Source organism: Cydia amplana, chromosome 11, assembly GCF_948474715.1.
Source record: "Cydia amplana chromosome 11, ilCydAmpl1.1, whole genome shotgun sequence".
Classification (NCBI taxonomy): domain Eukaryota; kingdom Metazoa; phylum Arthropoda; class Insecta; order Lepidoptera; family Tortricidae; genus Cydia; species Cydia amplana.
This window is the reverse complement of record NC_086079.1, coordinates 12,846,708-12,864,046: the sequence shown is the minus strand read 5'-3', so window position 1 is coordinate 12,864,046 and position 17,339 is coordinate 12,846,708. Positions and strand designations below refer to the sequence as shown.

Here is a 17,339-nt window from a genome sequence, read left to right as displayed (position 1 = left end):
ATCTTGGACACGGCGCGGATAGTCCGTCGGTTCCTCTCTCTGCAGCCCTGACCACCGGCAGCTTGGGCCTTGCCCCGCTGCTGGCGGCACCCTAGGTTAGGTTTTTTTATAATATGTTTATAAGTATTTTGTATTGTTTTTGTAAGTGTTTTTGTATTTTATTTTTATATCCATATTATAAATTAACCTAACTTAAGATGATAAATAAATAAAGAGAATAATAATAATAATAATAAGCCCGCAGGGCAGCTTGTGGCGAGCTGTTGGGGAGTAACGACCCCACGGACCCGAGTGCTCCAGAGAGTCGGTCAGGGTCTCCGTCTCCGGCGTGTCTTTGTCGGTCGGAGTGGAACCCCAAGGGGACCCGCAGGACTCTCGGCTCTGGCTTGCCTTCATTGGCCGTCCAGAGAGGAGTCGTTAGAGCTATATGCTCCAGGGGTGGAAGTGAAATTTGCGTAAGCGCGAGTTGGCACAGTGGCTGTTTACAGCCACTGGGTAGAAAGCGGTGTACACCTCTCGACACCCCTGAGCCGCTCACACCGATGTTGCGCCTGGTCGTCTTTACGACGACAGTTTCAGGGGCCCATCTAGTCAGCGGCGAGTCACCACCTGCCTCGATAACGTGTGTTAGCATTGTTATGGCAGGTGTCCGGACTTCTTTACAATAGCCCAGTATCATTGTCCCCCCAAACTTCAATCCATAGACCGATATACTGTTCACTTTTTATACAATAGTCCCAATGCCTGCTGAGACCGGTTCACGGGTATCTATTGATGTACCCGTGAATGGGTTCCAGCAGGCGTTCTACATGACATCAAACTTGTCTGAAAGGGCCTCTGCGCTGTTGGCTTCGGCCCCACGCACGCCTCCCAAAGGTCCGGGACCCCATGGTCCCGAGATATGGTGAGACATACAAATAATAATAATATATGATCGAATCAATTTAGTAATTGTATTGATTACAAGAGTTTTTAAATCATAAAATCGAATTGATGACAATCGATGAAGAAAACGTTTTTTGGTTGCCCATTTATCTATGTATGCATGACAGATAATAACCAAGAGATTATCTGATATTATTCTTTAAGCTTCATCCTATAGAATTTAAACATGCATGATTAGTCACAAGACGGTGTTGGTAAGCTTGACCAGGTTAATCCTACATCTGCTAAATTATGCGTAACCTTTTACCGTGAATATGTATAGTACCTTTCACTTAAATACATTATTCGAATATAGTTTTACTGTAAGCGAATAACTTTTTATGCAAACGCTATGTTTGCGAAAAGCTCTTGCGGCCTTACAGTTGAACCCAAAATGCTCTCAAGATTATATTCCTATACTTACGTATAACGTTAACATAATAAATACACCGTAATTAAGTATTAATTTAAACATTTACAAATACCTAAACTCAACTTTTTTTATTATAGATTAAGATAGGTGCTCACTGCATACGGTGTTAAAATCGGAAAAAGAAATACATCTGTAATTAAGTGGTAATTAAGCTATCAAACAAGATTAATGAGTTACAGTACTGGTTACAGTGTTGTGATGTAAAATGCAGTTAATAATATTAGTTTGTTGTGTATATAATCATTCATTATAAATAAAGCACTTAGTAGAAGCAATTATTACATACAGACCTTAATGACCTCATTTCGACGAGACATTTATTGCTACTGTAGAAACCGATAGATAAAGTGATGCTGAGTTCAGTTTATTATCTCGATCATTGCATTGTATTTGATTTACATTTCAATACCGACGTTATTGAAATCAGCAATCCGTATTGGGCCAGCATGACGACTATGTCCACAGAATAAATAATAGTACTAAGTACAGAAGACTCACTCTCTAACAAAACGCGTATGTTACGATCAGCACAGATATGGCCGCTAGGTGGCGACAGCGCCACGTGCGGCTTATGGCTTTCCCCAAAATTGGGGCCGAACGGATGTACGTTTAGCTACCTGTAGCAAAGCGACGAAATCGCGGAGTGAGACACGCCTGCTATGGCCCATGCGATGCCCTCTTGTACAATGACAGGAGGCCTACATTCATGCAGCTACGTGCCCAGCAGTGGGACTATTGGCTTGTGTTGATGAAGAAGAAAATATTGCCCAAGTCGCATACTTTGTTAGATATGTATATTTTAGTTATAAAACTCCAGGCCTGCCTATTAAATAAAGTTTTATTCATAAGGTCGGTCGTGAACATTAAAAGATACAGATTTATATCCTTTTAATTAATATTTCAATAACTTCGTAACAGGAAAATGTGTCCATTCATACACAAAGTTAACAGGGGAAATCCGTTATACTAGAAACGATATTATTCTAACATGATTAATGTGTGTTTGGCCTCGTGTCAATCTAAATCACTCTCGATAACATTAAATAAGAAACATATACCTAATCAACACCGAGGTCGATAAAATATAACGTCATTTTAATAATGATCGGCACAATTACTCTTAACCCTTAAATGCATGATTTTTTCTTTTTGCCCGAAATTAACCTCGTAAGTCCTGTGTTTTTCCAACAGCAGTAGTCATATCTGCCGGCTGTACTATACCAAGTACAAACCAAGAATAGTGCTTCAGACCGAAACAAAAAGATGTCGATTTTAGAGATTTTTGAAGTGGGGTCTTATTTTCAGTATTTTTTATGGTATGTTTATTATGTATAGAACCTCTTTAAGAAGGAAATTATTGAAAATATTTTGTACTTGTGTGAGTACATTGGGTTTTTACACAGTATAATAAAAAAGTTAAAGGATTTATTTAATATTAAAATTAAATCATATATTTTCTCTACACATTACTAAAGTAAAATTTTTACTTTATTACAACATAACTAATCTTCTTCTTATAAAAAGGTGAATTAAAAAACCTCTTTTCATTATTTTAATACCATACTACATCTACGAAGGTTGGATTTGGGTGTTCAAAATCTGGACTAGATCTCCAGACCTACCCCTTGCACTTTGCCCACGTCGCGCCCTTGTGCACTTGTGCTTCTACCACGGCTACGCCCACCTCGTTGACCACGAGCACTTTGAAATCGATGACTAGATACACGTCCGCGTACTACAACTTCTATTTCTCCATCTTCATATTCCGAAAACGAAGAAAAGTCCCTATTTGATTCTTGGTCGGGTTCAGATTTAAACATATCTTCATTATCCTAGTCCTTGAAGTCATAGTTATTGAGAAGTTGTGATATTAGCTTTTCATCAAACGCTAGAATAAGAAAAAAAATACTTGTAAGTTAGACCGAACGTACTACCGTAAGTACAAATTATTTTGACCAATCACGACCCTCCTTAAATATACAGGTTTCTTTGAAATATTGTTTATTTTACAATATTTATAATTTAAATATACTAATACATTCGTATGACAACAGAAAAAACAAGTGATTACTTGAATATAAACCGATTATCTTACCTCGTGCTGGCCAGCGACCTGACTGTGTGGCCATCTTGCGAAAAAATGACACTGACACTGACAGTTGACTTTACCTGTCTAACATGGCGAAATTGACCATAGAATATAGAATGAGAATGACCGTGTCAGTGTTGCCGTTGTAAAAAAACTACCCGGTAAATGGGGAATGAAAAATGTGTACTTGAGTAAGTACATTAGGCAGTTACGCCATCTATGTAGTTAAAATGTCAGGTCTGAAGTGCTATCCTTAATTTGTACTTGTACAAGTACGCGGGGACTTACGAGGTTAATATAATTATGTATCACACTTAACTGTCATCAGAAAGGTACACTATTTATGATGTTCCTATGATAAAATTTGTAAATATAAAATAATTACAAAACCCCAAAAATCTGCCCAAAATCACATACTAAAAATCATCAACTTCCAGGTTTTTCCAAGTTTTCCGACATTTCGTCTATAAACAAATGTAAATGTGTTTTATAAATTAAAATACTGCGTAAATTTATGTAATAATTCGGAAAATTTATTATTTTTACTATTGAAATAATATACTTACAGGAACAAATAGAATTTGTTTAACCCTTAATCTGTGAGCTGTCTAATGCTTCGTAGACATTTGGCAACACTATGCATTTAAGGGTTAAACCTTGACGAATAAACCAAAAACAGACTATTTTAAAATACAAACCAGTTGCGTATTGATTTATTACTCATTATCAAAGCAAACCACTTTGAGAGCTTTGAGCCTGCCGAAACAACATTTACTTTATAACTTCAATCTATTTTAGATCGGAAACCTGCTCTTCAAATAATTTGTACAAGGACAATTGCTTTAAGTACCTATATAACTTTCAAGGGTCAAATTTATATTTATTTAATCGTATGGCAAATATATTATAAAATAAAAATTGAAACAAATATGAATAATTTAATCATCATCATCTTCCTCGCGTTGTCCCGGCATTTTGCCACGGCTCATGGGAGCCTGGGGTCCGCTTGACAACTAATCCCAGTAAGTAATTGGCGTGGGCACTAGTTTTTACGAAAGCGACTGCCATCTGACCTTTCAACCCAGAGGGTAAACTAGGCCCGTATTGGGATTAGTCCGGTTTCCTCACGATGTTTTCCTTCACCGAAAAGCGACTGGTAAATATCAAATGATATTTCGTACATAAGTTCCGAAAAACTCATTGGTACGAGCCGGGGTTCGAACCTGCGACCTCCGGATTGCAAGTCGCACGCTCTTACCGCTAGGCCACCAGCGCATTAAATATGAATAATTTAATGTTTACACTAAGACCATTCAGCCACTTCATGGCATCGTCGCTCAGGGTGATCAGGGCTATTACCGCGAAAATCGAAGTTCGCAAATTGCGGGCATCTGTCTCTGTCTCTCTAATTACGCCTTCATTGGAGTAAAAGAGAAAGATCCCCGCAAATTGCGAATTTCAGTTTTCGCGGTAGCCCCTCAAGTCTTTGGGGAGTCCGGCGACATAGCGCGTTATAGGGTCTTGTATTTTTGATGAATTTCATTTGAAGTAAATAAATAAACATCTGACACAAATAAAAGAAGTTGGAAGAAAAACTACTTATATTCTTTCATAGAGCTTTAAGTGTTATACACTAAGCGGGCTAACAAATTAATAATAAAAAACTACCTATAAAATAACGGCATTTTAAAGGTAGGTATGATTATTTACAAACTAAAAAATGTGTAAGGCCATAATCGAAATAACAGACGAAACAAAAAACGAACAAATGCAACATAGCATAATACATATTTCTCAACTAACGGTATATACTATATAGGTAGTTCTCTCCCTTGAGGATACAAAGGTTAAAGCCGGTAATCGCTACCATAAGTAGATTGCCAACTGTCTTCTGGCAGTTCTGGGGTCCAAATACAACGCCCAACAACATATTAAAAATTGATATCGGTTACCGGCTACGAACTATCTCTTCCACTCTTTCCCGTACCTAAGTCATATCACGCGATAAACTTCATCCTTATGAAGCGATATACGAGGTACCAGAAAGTTATTTCACTTCTGCTTCCATTTCAGCAATTAAACGACTAATTACCCAATATTTTATGAATAGTTAACCCTGCTTGCCAGCTTTTAATCATAAAGTTATTTGAGTTTCGTGTGGGTGATACTATTTATATTTATGCGCGACTTCGCAAGATATTAGCACTAAATTCAACTGTGTAGCAACTCCTGATATATCTAGAGATGTGGCTAAATATAGCGCTTTCCCGGAGAAAAACGACAATTTAATACAAACTAAGGAAACGGGCGCTTATTACATTTCTTAATTAGTGATAGATTCCCGAATATTTATTAAATTTCTAACTTAATAAATTGTACTTTTCTGCCAAAAATAACAAATTACTTACTTTTCTTATGAATTCAATACTCAGAGGTTAATCATAATGTATTTACTTACTACTAATTAAAACCCTGATCGATGGATGCCATACAAAGGCAACTAGCCTATTTTATCACTAAATATTTCTATAATACCATTCAGAGTACATACAGCTAAGCTATTAGACGTGTTCAGGCTCTAAACCAACTTCACTAGTTATAAAAGGACTACCAACCACATTTAAAATGATCTGGAAGAGATCAATTAAAGGGATAAGTTCGCCTTTGTACTAATGACGAATGTTATTTTTGTTTAGATTTTTGTACAATAAAGTGTTTTACTTAAAATGTGCAAAGAATATCTATCGATACCTATCGCCTGCTTCCCTATTTGCAATCACTGTTTGCAAATCGTCGTTACCCCAGATTCCTTGCATCTGGTCTCTTATTTAGAATAAAGATTTTACTATCTGGAATCTAAATACAAGAGCTATAAATTACCCTTTCCGTTTGCTATTTGTGGGTCCTGGATTTATACAAAATTCTGCAAAACACGAGTTCGCTTTCAACAAAAATAGCTAAATGGAAATTTATTTAGTGGCTTCGCTTTATAAATCTAATAGTTCCATAGTATGCAATGCTAATATTTATAGTACAGGCAATATAATTTTATATGTTGTATTGGAATTTGATGCCCATTTTATAAACTACCTAGTTGAAATTTGGTTGCAAGTACGAGTACAATGTAATACAGAGATATAGAAAATGACTCCACCATAATTAGGCTTGTACTTAAATGCAATTGGGATACACGCTGATATACTTCAGTTTCGTTACAAGATTTTTATGTTGTCTCAATGATGTAAATAATGGTAACTTTTTAGCAGGCTAGATTATTTTTAATAACCTGAACTGAAATTATGTTCATCAACTAGTGAACCGCAAATCCACATTTAAATTGCAAATCATGTAAAAATACGCAACCAACAACAACTAAATCCCGTCATTTATATTTACCTGGAACACATTCGCTCGTCAAACCCTATACGAATATGTAATTTAATTTACATGAAAGCAATTTCGTGTTCGAGCAAAACATCAACACGAGAATACTCATTTGCATCTCGCACTAACATTTCTGGTTGTGTATAGTTATTATCTTATCTACCTGGTACTAAAAGTTAGTATTCATTACGTGAGTTTGATGTTATTTTAAACAAAACTAAAACATTAAACTGTCTGTTTTGAGTATTTATTTTCCTGCTGTTACCACCATCATCATCATACTCTTATAGGCGATCGCCACCACATATTTTAAATTAGACCTAACAAAGTCTCGTATGTGCGAGGCCCCGATTCCCCGAACACGTAAGTTCTACCGTTGTTACTGAAAACTGCATATTTTGTATAATATCTATAATATCCTGTCAAGCTAAGACTTTCCATCAGATCTCAACATTCTGAAACTACACAAGCTTCGGAAATATTGTATGCATAGATGCAAGTGCAAGCTTCCAGATGGAAGTGTTGATGGTCTTCCAGCCGGCCTAGCCAAGGTTACAATCGCTATCGCTTCGACAACGAAACGCTTTGTGTCTCTCTATCACTCTTCCATATTAGTGCGACAGTGACGGTTGCGTTTCGATCGCTACGAAGCGTAAGCGATTGGTGTCTTGGCTACGCGGCCTGCACGGTTGGCATCGCCGACACGCCAGAGAGCTGTACCATGAATATTTGTTGTAATATCATCAATATCATCATAATAGCTCTTTGCAATGCCATTTGAATAGTGGTCTCTTCTTACGACTGCTTTTACGACTACCATTGAGTAAACAAGACACGATACTAATTTGATATCTAGCTAAATTTAACGGAAAGCGAGAATCGACTATGACTATTTTCTCGTTACAATGTCTCATCTGTTTGCGCTTTTTCGGAAATTTCAGTCTTCATGCTTAGGTAATTAAGTTTCTTTAACAAGAGCGTAACTAGATGAGATAAGAGTTTTTAAAAGTTTCAAGTGAGTTTGTGATAAGACAGTAATTGAAGATGGCGACTAATCCGGCATTCCTAACACGTAGTAATTGAAGGGAGCGTTAATAATTAGGGAACGCACTGATTTTCACTTCTGTCTCTATTCATATGCAAATTAAGATGTGGGATGTTATTGTGGAGGATTGAGGGTAGGTAACTAAATTTGCGATTCCCTGAATGAGCAAGGAAGGGTTATGAATTAACAATTGGGTTTAACAAATCTTTAGACATTAAAATTAGACTATATACTAAATTAAAACGAAACTTAACAAGGCCACAACTTAGTCAAACAACTCGTCCCGCGCCCCTCCAGATGCAAAGGTGCCCTACACGCTCTCCGCGTTGCTGCCCCAACTCGCCCAGAAAATTTTGGCCTCAGCACACCAACACCCGGAAACGGATCTTTAGCCTTGGTACTTTAAACATAGTCGGCCTTGGAGATAATAAAGACATTTTGTTCGCTTACTTCCATTATGTCCATTATTTTCAATCGAAGCTTTACATCTATACCCATTTCACCCGAAAATTATATTACTATAGTATTTTTCAAACTCGATGGGTAGGATGACAGCGGTCATTTCAATACAATTTTTCGAGATTTAGTGTTTTTAGGTTGTAAATTATATGGAGATGACACACGCGGAGAAGATAATACAATGCTCCATCTTTCGGACTTTGTTGTCAATTTTTGACTGACTACTTGGTTTGTTTGCTCGCTTGTGGCTCTGGTGATAGGACCCACGGCAAACCATGACTGTCTACAACCTATTTAAACAATTTTTTACTCAAGATATAATATTACACTCTATTGTATAAGGGCATAGGGGCTCTTGGCATTAAAAGGTCATGTTTGGAGTATTATTTCCGAATACCTAATGTTGCACCGGTAACAAAGTAGGGACCAACAAAACCCACAGACACGTGTTGAAATCCCGATCAATGAGGCTGTAAATAATAATAAAGTTATGTTATAAATTACGTTAATATACCATAAGCTTATAAGCGGATTGGAAATAAAACGAAAAAGAAAAGGAAAATGTATTTTTCTCTATAGTAAAAATATTTTGCTCGTATTTTTTCTTTAAATATTTCTCACTGGAGGAAAAACAACATCCAAGACCGCACCAATTTAGAAGTAAATAAAGCTTTTTGAAGAACTTTTAGTGGTTTCCTATTGCTCTTTGGGAGCGGCTTATTGACTGATATCTCGATTATTATTAATAGTTTGTATAGTATTTTTATTTTATTATAAAGAATGAAAAAATTCAATAACATACCTACACACAGAAAATATTATATAGACTATGTTAAAATGCAGTAAATTAAATTTATTTATTTCATGCCGATTGGCTTCTATTGTTTTAGACCCACGTGGCTCCAGTACTGTGGACTCTGGATCCCGTTTCTCAAAAGCTTGTAACTTGTAATACAAGCGGATGTCACTTTTTGACAGCTTTTGTTAGAAAGGGACTTCCACTTGTTTACAAGTTACATGCTTTTGAGAAACGGGCCCAGTATAGGCTCATACGATTTAGATAACAGGATAAGCAGCCAAGATATCTTCTGAATAAGGTAGGTATTTTAATATTGGTTTTTATTTCATTAATGTTATAAACACGGATACCTACTGATAAAAAATATAAATCGATGAGAATAGTTATAATTATTCTCCATTAGATAATCTTATGGACACAATAACAACGAAATTCTTTCTGCGCAATTTTTTTATCAAATACTTACCTAGGTACTCATAAGAACATCACGCACTAATAAGCTATTTGGTTTGGCTTGGTAAGTGATTTATGCATATTTAATTAAATTAAGAAGATCATAAAGTTACACTAAATTAAAATTAATGAGCCTATTTGGGTTTACCGTCAGAAAAAAATTCTGAGGAAGGTCAAAGAGTAATTTAAGTAGGTATCTAATGTAATTAATTACCTACCTAAATAAATCAGGGTCCAGTTTTACTCATTTGATTTGAATAATACATTTCTACCTACCTATGCATAAATGTTTGCAAACAGATCCAAGCGATTTTATAGGACAAGTGCCAGTTGTGGTGACTATTAGGGATACATAAATACGATAATAGTATGAAAATAATCCGGAACTCGCGGGTTCATGGCCAGGTCTTCCTACCAATGAGTTTTTCAGAACTTATTTACAGTCTTTTCGGAGCAGGAAAACATCATCAGGAAATCAGCCGAATCAGAAGAATCCCAATAAAGCGTCTTCCCCTCTGTATTTGAAGGTCATATCGCAATCACTTTGAATAAACTAGTACATTGTAGTTAGCTGGAAGAGATCCCTTAACGGGATAAGTTCGCCTTTGTACACATTTACTTGATGATCTCTGTGTTATGTACTTGTTTTGTGCAATAAAGTGTTTACTACTACTACTACTACTACTACATACGCCAAATCTTGGTATTAGTTGCTAAGCGAACCCCAGGTTCCCTGGCAAAAGTCGGGACAACGCTAGGATGATGATGAATGATGATGACCTCGACGAAAATTATAAAATCACTGCTGTCCAAGTCGCTAAAATATTCGCAGAATTGATATCACGACGTGTAACTCAAAGGGACATTATCACAGGGCGTCTAGTCGAACGCGATAATTACTCGCGATAAGCGCGTCGTTATGCTAATGTCCTGTGGGGAACCCACACGGGTTAAATAACTGGGGATTATCTCTTCTACTTCAGCGTGTATGCTCCCACCGTTAGTCATACATCTATCTAATCCCGTTCCATTTGAACCGATTTGCTTTTACTTGGATATTTTCTATTCACTCATGATATTTTTGATAATGTTTGCCTCTTCATCAGTATTTTCATGATTGTTCTGGTTTTTTTGTAATTTTTAATTTAATTTTTTATTGTAAAAAAACTAGCTAATAATATAAAAAAAGTTACTGTTCAAGATGTTATAAAAACACATTCAGGTACACCTGTGAAAATAAGTTGCTATTTTAATCATTTGTCCTGAAACCTGGCACAGGATGGTGTCAATAACAATGACAGCCCTATTCAAGCAAAACGCTACGAATCGTATCTCAGCTACCACGCAGCGCTCAACATTCTATACTACACCCAGAACCGCAAAGACGTAAGTCAACACACCGCTCATGTATCCCTATTCCTTTAGACGTGAACGCTGTCACTATTTGAGTTAATAACGACTTTTTGCCATAGCCGTTATGTTTACATTTGCATGTAGTTGCAGTTAAAGCTGAGTTCTGTAAACAACTGGCAGTGCAGACTTGCTTAATATTGCGTTAAACAGATTAGTACATTTGATTTAAGTTTGGTTGACGAGAATGGAAATTACTTGTAGCGGCTTTGTAGGTCGTATCAAATTAATACTTTGGATTGTCTTTGAGGCTTTGATTGGAAATCTTCACACGTCTAACATAGTTCGCAATAGTTATTTACGGTATAAGTGCGGAAAAGAGGAAATCCGAAACGAGTGGCGATAAATTAAAACACGACCGAAGGGAGTGTTTTAAATCGACACGAGTTGCGAATTACCTATTCGCACGCGTATCGTACAACGTTTTGTACTACGTGCGGGAAAGTAACACCATATGTACTGTAAATGCTTTTACAGTACATATGGGGCTACTTTTCCGCACTAGTGCGTAAAATAGCACTTTTCGTGCGTATGTCGAAACTTTAAAGTGCCATATGTACTGTAAAATGTTGTTCGATACACGTGCGAATAGGTAATTTGCAACTCGAGTCGATTTAAAACACTCCCTTCGGTCGTGTTTTAATTTATCGCCACTCGTTTCGAATTTCCTCTTTTTCGCACTTGTATCGAAAATAATTATTTTATCCCTCATGAATAAATACCATGATCTGTTTGTTATTTATAATAATTAAGTTCCATATTCTTGGCTGGATTTCTTAATCTATTTTTGGTAATGAAATTGACTTAGCAATATATTAGGTATATTAATTATTTTAGGTAAAGAATAGAAGATGGAAGGACCTTTGTATGTACCTTTTTTGCAATATCTTGAGACCGAGTTTATTTATATATTTGGAAAATGGATAACAATAATAGAATAAAGATGAATAACATAAAAGTCTTAAGTAACTAAAAATCAGCACAATCTTAGACGTGATTCAGATAACCAATTTAATAGATAGTTAAACCGATGGAAGCAATTTAAATCATGTCAATCACAGAGATGTCAAATAACTACGATCTTCACAACTTAGTTATACGAACATTTTGATAATGGACTATAGGTCTATTACTTAACTGAGGCGGGGAGTACCTACTTACACTTAGGTTAATTACGGCCTGACTGAAGGTTTGGTTCTATGAAACTGATTTGTATTTGGTTAAGTAAATTAAAATTAAATACCTGAACTAGATTTCGTCCAAATACTAAACTACTTTCAACTAGAAATATACATACATACATACATACATACGGGTCAAACTGAGAACCTCCTTTTTTTGAAGGCGGTTAAAAATACCACTCAACTGCCTGAGGTAAGTGGTACAGTCATCATCAATAGTAGCATATATTATTTATGAAACAACGTGCCAAAATTATTCTGCCACCCTCTGTTACTTTTCCAGATAGAGATATATTTCAATAATTCGCGTTTTCATAAGTAGGTATCTGTAACACTTAATATATATTATTATATCAATTTTTGTTTTAAGCTATCAGAGAATGCCAGATAATTTTCCGCTCCGCTACTTCTGAGGTTGACAAGAGTTAAGACGAGGGCGCGTGCAAAATTTGCCTTCTCATAGAGACGTAGTCCTCATTTTCCTCTCTGCAAATTAGACATGATTGAAAATATTTTGACACAATTTGTTGTAACTATATCTACCACAGCTATGTCCCTACGTTTGATTTTTTTTTCGAATTACCTATTATAAGAAATAAGACCATTAAAAATTTGTATAAAATCTATTTTCGCTCCTAATTTTTACAATAAAGAAAAATCGATATCATATTTTTCATAGCGTCAATATACAGAGACGAACATGGGGACTACGTTTATATGGGGAAGCGGCCGTCTTCTTTCCTCTTAATGCTTATGACGAAACCGTCGCTATTAATCATGGAGTTATTAAATAGCATATTAGGTACATTTAAAAGAGTACATCGGAAACTCCCGAATAAACATCCATTACCCACACGATATTAAAATACGAGCAAGGTCTATTTACAGCCGGATGTCTTTTTGCAAATCCGAACCCATTTTGAGAAGGGTCTCTGGCACGTGAATAGACAACCTTTATCTGTAACTAGCATCATGTCATGTCGGGTGTTTACATTATATCTGGATGTAAAGGCTCACACACAAGAGCGAATTCATTCATGTTTCAGTATGTATAATACTTAATTAACCGATATTTTTAGGTGAACGAGTACAGAACTATACGGTACGGTACGGTTCTTCGGTTGAGAACTCTATCTAACATTACTGTATATACGTTTTTGGCAGAAAAATCATTATTGGTAGAAGCTTTTATCTTTGACTGTACTTTTCTTACGATATACTACTAATACTCATCGAGACAATTCTAAAAACCCGTAACACAATTAGGTTGCGTTGTTTCATTACAGAGTTCCTATGGCCACCTCCTGTCTCCATCATCAGATCGGCTCGATGGTACCATAATATTGCATTGTCACCCGACTTACATGTATGCAAATTTTCAGCTTCATTGGAAGTCGAAAAGTGGGTCAAATTTACCTTGCAAGATTTGACCCATACAAACATAGTTACATAAATACATATTTACACAAGCACCTACATTGCAAGTTAAATAAAAGCTTGTAAAAATAATCAAGTTATTTAATTTATAAACGCGTACTCGTATTGTTTTATGCATTAAAACGCAAAATACTTCGCAATACGATTATTTCCAACAAATGGAACTTGGTCGTTTACTTTTGGCTCATCAAAATGGCCAAGCCGTTTTCAAGCACAAATATTCCGTCGGATGTACAAATATATTTATATTATGGTTAATATTCAATAAGTTATACAAAACCATGTCCTTCCATGGTTTCTCCATACGTTTGTGTGGAAAAGCCGTCGCCCACTGTTGTTTTATTAATATATATATAATGTAAATACATTACGTATTTAATGGCATATGGTATATTGAGATATATATTATTAAAACAACAGTGGGCGACGGCTTTTCCACACAAACGTGTGGAGAAACCATGGAAGGACATGGTTTTGTATAATTTATTGAATATAGCTAAATTTTACATAATTTATTAAAAACTAGTTTCATAAAAAATTCAAAGCATACATTAATTTGCGTAAACATATTTACTTTAATGTTCATATCCAGAAAGAAAAGTGGGGAACACATTTGTGTGGAGACGCGGTTACGTGACGCCGTCTTCCGTTACATAGGCGCGTTTTCCTTGCGGGGGGCCCGCCGCGCTCAAGCGCTGCCCGGAAAACGCGCCTGTGTGATGAAGCCTTTAAGATTTCCATTAATTTATTTTTTAGCTCTAATGATGTACATTATGTAGTCGTAGTATCTGTTTATGACTACCGACTTTTAATGCAAACCGGCATTTCAACTAATGTTGGGATATAAAGTACGTTATATTAGAGATGGGCCGAACATGGATTTTGCCGAATACGAATATTCGGCCGAATATTCGGTTCAGTTCAGATCATACCGAGCCGAATATTCGGTTGGGCTAAATATGTCTAAAACGCTGAAAACAAGTTCATACAATTCCGCGATGGGTTATTCCCACTAGTTACCACCAAGTTGTTACCAGTGGTAACTACTGGGATTTTTTTTCCCACCTTTTACCACTGGTAACTACTGGGAATAACAGTAGTTACCACCAAGTTGGTTTAGTGGTAACTACTGGGAATTTTTATTCCCAGTAGTTACCACCAAAATTTTGTTAGAGTTAAATACTAATAAAAACAGTATAAAATAGTTTAGTATAAATATAGAGTGATTTAATAAACAATTATAAGCCGATTGGTGTTTTAGTAAACTGCCTTAAACGTGACCAAGAATATTGAAACAGTTTAACCGGTACTAGTACAAAAACTATAAAATATGTAAGATAAATTTAATAATCCACTTAGATTATTTTTCAAGTGATTTTATTAGGTAATTCAAAATCACTATATATTTATACTATACTATTTTTATACTGTTTTTATTAGTATTTAACTCTAACAAAATTTTGGTGGTAACTACTGGGAAAAAAAATTCCCAGTAGTTACCACTAAACCGAGTTGGTGGTAACTACTGGGAATAATTTTTCCCAGTAGTTACCAGTGGTAAAAGGTGGGAAAAAATTCCCAGTAGTTACCACTGGTAACAACTTGGTGGTAACTAGTAGGAATAACCCTTCCGCGATCTGCACTCCGCACGTGTTTTTTACCCTTTCCTCTCTGGATCGCGAAGTGCACCCGCACTAGCTAGCGGACGCTCTTAAAAAGAATTTGTTTATTAGGCAAATATTCGGCAATTCGAACCGAACTATTTGGCTGAATACGAACATTGAAAAATATGCCAAATACCGAATAAATACCGAATATTCGTCCCATCTCTACTTCATATACTTATTGTTTTAGTCTTGAATCCATTGATGCTGCCACACGAACAGTAAACATTGTAGGTAGTTATTTACATAATGGCATGCAGGTATGTAGAATCTCCACACGCGCCTATTAATTAAATTAAATAGTCATTCATTAAATTATTTAAATGGCCCAAAATTATGTTTAAACACCTATTAGACTAAGAGATGAAACTAATTGATTGAGCACCGACCATAACCATAACTCGGTCCATTTTTTTTAATGCTAAGTTAATTTAAGTTGAAGCATTTAGATCGTAAAATAACTAGAGATGCAAAGGATAGTTGTTTGGCCGGATACCGGATACCGGATATCCGGCCTGTACACTGGCCGAATATCCGGTATCCGGCCGCCGGATATTAGTCCGGCGGAACTATACCTATATTTTGAGTTTTGCAGGTGCGCGTTGTGCAGGTTTCGACCTGTTTCGTAGTGAACACAGGTAGTGAACGTTCGCGCGGACACATTTTTAGGATTGTAACGAGTTTTATCATGTCATTACGTAGTAAGTTCGTTTATAGTTACAAGTGTACGCGCGTATTTTTGTGTAAACAAATAAGTGTATTGTGTGACATTGGTTACATATTCATTTCTATCTACTGTGTCGTTAGCATTATGACCGTGACTGTTTTTTAGATTCCATTTTTTACCGCAAAATGTGTTAATTTTACTATCAGGTATCCAGCCGGATAGTAGGTCACTATCCGGTATCCGGCCGGATACTAAAATAACGGCCGGATAGGCCGGATACCGGATAGTAACCGGATATCCGGTGCATCTCTAAAAATAACGAAATAAATGTCTTTTTTAATTATTAATATTTATTTGGTAAGTATCGCTATAAATATTTTATAAGACTTTTCTACATGTAGGTATTTTACCTTTGTTTGAATTTCTTCCCAAATATATTCAGGTGTAGGTCGATGTTTTCCTTAATCGAAAAACTTATAGCATCAATGGTCATATATACCTATCATGATATACCTATCGTACATACTCAACTTCCGAAAAATTCATTGGTACGAGCCAGGATTTGAACCCGCGCCACGCCGCTTTTTGATAGATGATATGTGTGTGCGATGTAAAGATTACGCATTTCATTAGCGACCTATATCTGTGTCATTCTGTTTTAAATTCCATCCATTTCTCGTATTAATACGCCTCCCCAAAAGCAAATGATAAATGGGGTGGAATGGAAAGTGGTTAAAAATAGACCGTGAGGTCTCCACTTCATAATGAAACGGAGCCGCCGTCACACGGCGATTAAACTTCGCGGTGCGAATCAGACTGATTTCAATGTCCATATTGATTTCATTGGTTATTTAGAGGTTCTAAATATAACGGCCGACGATATAAGAGATTCATTCCATCGGGAAAACCCCGAAGCAATTGAGCAAATTCGAAAACGAAGACTAGAATTCACTAGTGTAAGTGCGAAGTATGCTTACACTGATATCAAATATAAAATTTATAATATTCAAGGATCAAATTAGGAATGCTCCCATTTCAATGAACTCTCAATTACTATAGCAAATCCCTACGGAGATAGATATTTGATAGCAGGTTCATATATATGTATGTATTGTGTCTAACATATATTATATATTATATATATGCTAGACACAATACATATATACATTTCCGATTAGCTGGCGGATGTATCCAAATGTTTACGAGTGTGTGCGCGCCAGCAAAGTTATTAAGCGCCTCTTTACACAAACTTGTATAACTATGCCGACTGTACATTCTATGCGCTGATATTAATAATCCTTCTTGTCTAATATTAAATATACCTACATTATCGCACTGAACGGAGACAACGAATACTACAAGAAAGAACAGTCGTAATCTAAATAACTTCGATA

General features: G+C 36.1%; 1 protein-coding gene and 1 long non-coding RNA gene across 3 annotated transcripts in view; one reads left to right on the top strand and one right to left on the bottom strand.

Moving 5' to 3' along the window:
- Nucleotides 1-17,339, bottom strand: part of LOC134652063 (collagen alpha-1(XVIII) chain-like) — a 106,321-nt gene that overhangs the window by 57,101 nt on the left and 31,881 nt on the right. The gene's annotated exons all lie outside the window — the stretch shown is intronic.
- LOC134652230 (uncharacterized) lies at nt 144-626 on the top strand. The gene is made up of 2 exons (XR_010097175.1): nt 144-313; nt 348-626. It is a non-coding gene; the product is annotated as an uncharacterized LOC134652230 (long non-coding RNA).